The 7,315-nt window shown below is 45.5% G+C and overlaps 1 long non-coding RNA gene across 1 annotated transcript; it reads left to right on the top strand.

Moving 5' to 3' along the window:
* The first annotated feature begins 2,124 nt into the window (after positions 1–2,124).
* Positions 2,125–5,227, top strand: LOC139553720 (uncharacterized). The gene is made up of 2 exons (XR_011670709.1): positions 2,125–3,995; positions 4,139–5,227. It is a non-coding gene; the product is annotated as an uncharacterized lncRNA (long non-coding RNA).
* Positions 5,228–7,315: the final 2,088 nt, after the last annotated feature.

The following is a 7,315-nucleotide window of genomic DNA, read 5'->3' as shown; positions in this document are numbered from 1 at the left end:
TGAAAATTACTATAAAATCAAACTTTCATTAAATCACACATGAAAGATACCAAATTAAAGCTACACTGGTTGTGAATCCAGCCAACATGTCAGGATTCAAATAGGCTTTTCAGCGAAAGCATACGTTGCTATTATCTAAGCATAGCACTTATAGTAAACAAAAGAGAGAAAACATTTCAACCCAGCAGGCGCGACACAAAACACAGAAATAAAAATATAATTCATGCCTTACCTTTGACGAGCTTCTGTTGTTGGTACTCCAATATGTCCCATAAACATCACAAATGGTCCTTTTGTTCGATTAATTCCGTCGATATATATCCAAAATGTCCATTTATTTGGCGCATTTGATCCAGAAAAACACAGGTTCCAACTTGCTCAAACATGACGCCAAAATATATCAAAGGTTACCTGTAAACTTTGCCAAAAAATGTCAAACTACTTTTGTAATATAACTTTAGGTATTTTTTAACGTTAATAATCGATAAAATTGAAGACGGGATGATCTGTGTTCAATACAGGACTAAAACGAAATGTTGCATGCCTTCTGTTTGATTGAAGCGCATGTACAGGACACCTGGAGTGCCTTGACTTCAAGATGGCCGTATTTCTTCATTACACAAAGGAATAACCTCAACCTATTTCTCATGAATGTTGACATCTAGTGGAAGCCGTAGGAACTGCAAGCGATTTGCTTAGAAATCTGGTTTCCCAATGAAAACTCATTGAAAAGACAGTGACCTCAAAAAAAAAAAATCTGAATGGTTTGTCATCGGGGTTTCGCCTGCTAAATAAGTTCTGTTATACTCACAGACATGATTCAAACAGTTTTAGAAACTTCAGAGTGTTTTCTATCCAAATCTAGTAATATGCATATCTTATCTCCTGGGGATGAGTAACTGGCAGTTGAATTTGGGTATGCTTTTCATCCAAACGTGAAAATGCTGCCCCCTACCCTAGAGAAGTTAAAGTACAGGGCAGAATACTGGGATAGAACAGCCCCCACTCCAACATCCAAAGGGTCTACTTCCACCACGAACTGACGGGACGAGTCCGTATGGATCAATATGGGAGCTGTGGTGAAGCGGTAGCGAAAACGGCGATAGAAATAGGCAAATTCTAAGAAGCATTGCAGCTACACTCTGGACGTGGGTTGGGGCCAATCCACCACCGCTCTCACCTTTCCCGGATCCACCTGCACATTCCCAGCAGCAATGATGTATCCAAGGAAGGAGATGGTGGAGCGATGGAACTCACATTTTTCGGCTTCGACAAACAGCTGGTTCTCCAGGTGATGCTGGAGGACTTGTCGGACGTGAAGAACGTGTTCTTGAGCCGAGCGGGAAAAGATGAGGATGTCGTCGAGGTAGACGAACGCGAACCAGTTCAACATATCCTGAAGAACGTCATTAACCAGGGCCTGGAACACAGCAGGAGCATTGGTCAAACCGAATGGCATTACCAGGTATTCATAGTGTCCACTATTAGTGTTGAAGGCTGTCTTCCACTCGTCACCTTCCTGTATCCGTACGAGGTGGTAGGCATTCCACAGGTCTAACTTAGAGAAGATAGTGGCCCCCTGGAGCGGCTCGAAAGCCGAGGCGATGAGTGGTAGTGGGTAGCGGTTCTTATCCGTGATGTTATTGAGGCCCCAGTAGTCAATGCACAGGCGCAGGGTTTTGTCCTTCTTCTCCACAAAGAAGAACCCTGTGCCGGCGGGGAGGCAGAAGGACAGATACCCCCTGTAGACAGGAAATCCTCGTTCTGGGGCAGGCTGCACCGACTTCAGTCAATGGGTGTGGCAGAATGGGCTCCAGCCCACGGTAGTGCCAGCAGTCCAGATGATAAGGGGATTGTGGAGCTGGAGCCAAGAAATTCCCAATACTACGGGAACCTGACGAGACTTGATGAGCATAAACTGTATAGACTCACTGTGGTTCCCGGACACGCAGGTGGATAGGAGTAGTATTGTGGGTGACCCTTTCTATAGAGCGATCATCTAGTGCTCTAACGTCCAGGGGGCTGGAGAGGGGCTGAGTGGGGATACCCAGCTCAGACACCAGGGTGGCGTCCATGAAACTCGTGTCAGTCCCAGAGTCAATGAGAACCCCGAGAGATTTAGACTGGTCGCACCACAGCAGGGTGGCATGGAGAGGGGTGCGAGTAAGGGGAGAAGAAAAAGGATCTGTATGGCCCAGCAGAGTACCTACTTATGAGCCTGGTCTCTAGAAAAAGGACAGGTAGAACATAATGACCGGCAGTTCCGCAATACAGACAACTCTGGGTTTTAAGTCTGTGTAAGCGTTCGGCTGGAGACAGCCTAGCTCTGCCAAGTTGAATCGGCTCCGAAAAAGGCGAGTCGGCAGACCTCCTCTCCCTCCTACATTCCCGTAGCTGCCCATCAAGCCGGATGGTCAAGGTAATGAGTGAATCAAGAGCCGTAGGCAGCTCCCAGGCTGCAAACTCGTCCTTAATCTCCTCTGATAATCCATGAAGGAATGTGTCGAAAAGGGATTCAGGTTCCAGGCACTCTATGCCGCCAACGTGTGGAAATCAACCACATAGTCCGTCACACTGTGGGAGTCCTGGCGAAGCTGGAGTAACTTCCGGGCAGCATCTCTCCCGGACAATGGAGAATTGAAAACCCTTTTCACCTCAGCCACGAACTCCTCCAGGCTGAAACACGCGGCAGATTGTTGTTCCCACATCGCCGTAGCCCAGGTGGGAGCCCTCCCGGACATTAGCATTATGAGACAGGCTACCTTCGAGCGGTCCAAGGGGAAGGATGAGGGCTTCAGCTCGAAGATGAGGGAACACTGGGAGAGAAATGCCCAACAGGTTCCTGACCCTCCAGCGAAGCGTTCCGGAGGAGGTAAGCAGGGTTCTCGGGAAGCCGGGGTGGCCTGGAGAGACGCACTGCTGACAGCGGTGTTACTTGGGGGCTGGAAGGCTACTGCCATGGCCGGCTGCCTTACAGATAATCCGGGGAATTGCTCCTGCAATGTATTCAAGGCACAGTCATGGCATTCTGCTAAGGTCTGGAATCCGTCAAGAAGACCTTGAAGTAACTCCTTGTGTCTCCCAATGGTGGCTCCTTGAGAGGAGATTGCGTTGCGGAGCTGGTCCGAGTCTGGTGGGTCAGTCATGGCCAATTCGTACTATCAGACCTCAGGATAAGACCCAGATGCAGACAGTTCGATGTAACAAAAGTGTATTACAAAAACAGGGGGCAGGCAAACAACAGGTCAAGGGCAGACAGAGGTCAGTAATCCAGAGCAGAGTCCGAAAGGTACAGAACGGCAGGCATGCTCAGGGTCAGGGCAGGCAGAATGGTTAAAACCGGTAAAACAAGAAACAGGGACTAGAGCGAAAACCAGAGTACGGGAAAAATGCTGGTAGGCTTGACGAGACAAGACAAACTGGCAACAGACAAACAGAGAACACAGGTATAAATACACAGGGGATAATGGGGAAAATGGGTGACACCTGGAGGGGGGTGGAGACAAGCGCAAAGACAGGTGAAACAGATCAGGGTGTGGCAGATGTTATAGTCTAATCATTTTCTTTTTATATCCCCATGTACGTTGTACTGAAGCCCTCTGAGCCAGTAACAATGACACAACATCACTGTTCATGTGTTGCTGGCACTGCATTATGCAACCACACAGTTGCATTATTATTCCAGTGTGCACGCTATTCCCAGATGTGAACACCTGTCGTCATACCTGTGCATAGCTGCACAGAGGCCAAGCAGCAGTGGCATAAGCCAAGGACTATGGTATGTTTTAATTGCTATACCACATACTGTATCAACATCATATGGTTATAATCACATCATAATGCTAAGAAATGATTTAATGAAAACTTAAATTGTCTCACGAATAGATTAAAATAGTGCCCTTGTACTGTCTTTTTACAGGGTCTGAAACCTGGGCCCATAGGCAAAATGACCATCACCAAGCCCACTAAAAGCACAAGGCAGAAGGAGGGATTAGGTGAGTATTCCCTAATAGCCAGTATAGTAGGTAGTAGCTGGTCATGTCCTATTACACTTTACCTATATAAAATGATTTAATTTCAGGTGGTTTCAAGTACATTGTTTAGATTGGCTAACCAAAGTGGCTGCTTTTCTTTACAGAAGTACCCTTCTTGGACCGCTCCCTGACCTCTCAGTTCTCCAGATAGAAGAGGCATACAAATAACTTTAACTCTTTATCCAAGCCATTGATTTGCCACATAGGGAAATCTGCTGAAAAGCTTTTAGTCGACTCCCACTTTGGAAAGGTACAGGTGGGGAACCTCCTGTCTTACCAGCAGCCTCCAATCACAACGCGACACATAGTTCACCATAAGGAGACCCCACCATTCCCCTCACTGCCCCTGGATGGCTACAGACTGGAGAGCAACTTTCAAAGCTGCACATTTGTGTTCAGTGAAGAAGACCAGCTTCACATAGAGTCTCTTCAGGTGAGCTTCGCAACAGCCCATAAAATAGAGGAAGCTGCTAGAGAACAGAGTGCTGTCTCCGACTGGCAGGTGCTCCGGAAACCAAGACTGACCTCGTCACAGTTCCGAGAGGCTTGCCATGTGAGAGGGCTGACATCCGCAGGCAATCTAGCTGAAAGGATCCTCTAAGACACAGCACCAAAAGCTGACATGGAGAGAGGACTGGAGATGGAGATAAGCAGCCAATGACTACTGCAAGATGCAGAATGTCAACTTCTCACCCTGTGGCCGCATCATACATCCTGACGTCCCTTGGCTTCCCTCTTCTCCTGATGGCCTGGTCTACGACCCTCTCGAGCATCCACCCTTTGGCCTAGTTGAGATTAAGAACCCGAATTTAAAGGGTTTTGTGGATTGCAAGTACGTTCACATGCAAAACAGTGAACCTTCCCTGAAGAGGCAGCATGCCTACTACTGGCAAGTTCAAGGTCATCTCTACATCACTGGGTTGGAGTGGTGTTACTTTGTTGTCTGTGCGCATGAGGACATTCTGGTCAAGAGAATACATAGAGACCAAGTGGTGTTCTCACTAGTTAGAGAGAAGGGTGACTGGTACTACTTATATGTGTACATGCAAATGTTCTTAGGCAGGGAAGACTCAAAAAATACGGACAGGCTCCTTTATCTTTCAATTAATGAAAGAGAAACAATCCAAAAAATGCAATGAATTAATAAATAAATAATTTAAAATAATTCAGTAAAAAAAATTCTGTTCTGTTGACACTGGGTTATGTTGCATTATTCAATATGTAATATGTTTTAGAAGTAAAGTTTGATATAACAATACTAGGGCTAGGTTTAGGGCTAGGTGTAACCACCTTGTGAAGGATCTGTGCATCTGATCCCACAAATCGCTGCAGTCCAAAACGACTTCTCACAGTCAACTCCTCTACTTTGTTCCGTAGGTCCTCAATCTCTCTCTGCATTTCTTCCCTCTCAATCAAAACCAGGTTAACTGCAGCGGGCCCAGGCACTGCACAGTAGTCGTGGTCATGGTAGCTATCCATCTTTTCATCCTCTCCATCTTCAACATGGTTGTCCTCTACACATCCAGTCCTTGGTCTCTCCCTTCTTTCCCAAACACTTGCTCTTGCTTGGACATGGTAGTTATTCCACTGGAATAGCAAAGGTACTGCTCCCTTCTTCAGATGTCGACGCCCACTAGAAGGTTCAATGAAATCATGTGGTAAATAGTGTCTACCACACACCTTGGAGTGACTTGTGACGGTGAAGTTTTCAATGCGAATATTGATGACCCATTTTGCTATCTTAGCTCAGGATCACTGGGAAATTAGTGAAAACTCAAGTATTTTGCTGAGGAGGTACACAACGGAACGGAGCAATATTCCGTAGAGATGACCTCTCACCTCATAAACTTGATGTTACTCTTCTTCATTTCCTAACTTTCAATAAAGATGCCACACCAACTAATAACGTTAACGTTAGCACTAACGTTAGCTAGGTACTGGTAGCTAACATTTGCTAGCTAAAGAGACAGAAAAAGAACATGGAACACAATAATCGAATTACAAAAATCACTAACTGAACGGATAAACACAATTTTCAACAAGAATGATTAAAAAAATGCTATAGAAATATGATTATATTCATATACTGAAGTAATGATAAAAATGAGCGACTTCGAGGCTAGTATGGCTACAATCAGGCTGACAGGACGGGATCGGGAGAGGAAGCTATGTATCGGGTTGTCACGATGGTCGTAATGATGAGACCAAGGCGCAGCGTGAGTAGAGTTCCACATAATTTTAATCAACTGAAACTCACCTAACAAAACAACAAACAACCAACCGAAACGTGAAGCTACAGGTGTGCACTCAGGCAACTCATTGTAGACAAGATCCCACAACACAAACGAGGAAAATGGCTACCTAAATATGATCCCCAATCAGAGACAACGATAAACAGCTGTCTCTGATTGGGAACCATATCAGGCCAACATAGACATACAAAACCCCTAGACATACAACACCCCTAGACATACAAAAATCCTAGACATACAAAAACCCTAGACATACAAACTAGCATACCCACCCTAGTCACACCCTGACCTAACCAAAATATATAGAAAAACAGAGATATCTAAGGTCAGGGCGTTACACGGGTAGAAATTTGAGCAGAAGTGGGCGTTGCAACGGTGTGCAAAAGGACCATTGCATGAGCCACATCAGTTAGCATAATTTGAATTAACATTCTACATTACCATGGAAAGTATTGCATCACAATACCAGACAGCCATTGCAAGTGTACCCATGAGTTTACCAGCGTTAGAGGTTCCAAGTCCGTTCTATTCATTATATTTCTATGGGCTGCAGAGTAAAGCTGTTCTTCTCTTTGTTGTAATCATGAAAATGATGAAAATGATGAATGTTAGGTGGTGATGTAAATGATTACATCCCTTATTTTGACCATTTTCAAATACAGTACTTGTATTCAGTGGGGTCCTATTTTGAACATGCCAGCAGTGACATCAGTGTGTAAATAAATTCTAAACGTTGCATATGAATATGTGCATCGTCAAAACTGACCACTTGAGAAGAGATACCCTCCCGAGGAGGACTTGAGGTCTGTTGTGCTCTGGAAAATTGTCAGTATGGAAATGATCGATCTGCCTGATAATGGGAAGAGCCAGGTTAAGCTGGCCTCCGTCCGTGGCTTTAACATCAATAACAAGGAGGAATGCCTAGTATTAGAGGGGAACTTTCGAGGAGCCCCGCCAGGAAGGCTTGAATGGATGCCAGACCCAAATAGACCACTAATTCCCCATGGAGACGGGCCCACAACCTCAGAG

This window comes from Salvelinus alpinus, chromosome 25, assembly GCF_045679555.1.
Source record: "Salvelinus alpinus chromosome 25, SLU_Salpinus.1, whole genome shotgun sequence".
Lineage (NCBI taxonomy): Eukaryota > Metazoa > Chordata > Actinopteri > Salmoniformes > Salmonidae > Salvelinus > Salvelinus alpinus.
Note: the sequence above shows the minus strand (reverse complement) of the source record. Positions and strands in the feature narration are given on the sequence as shown.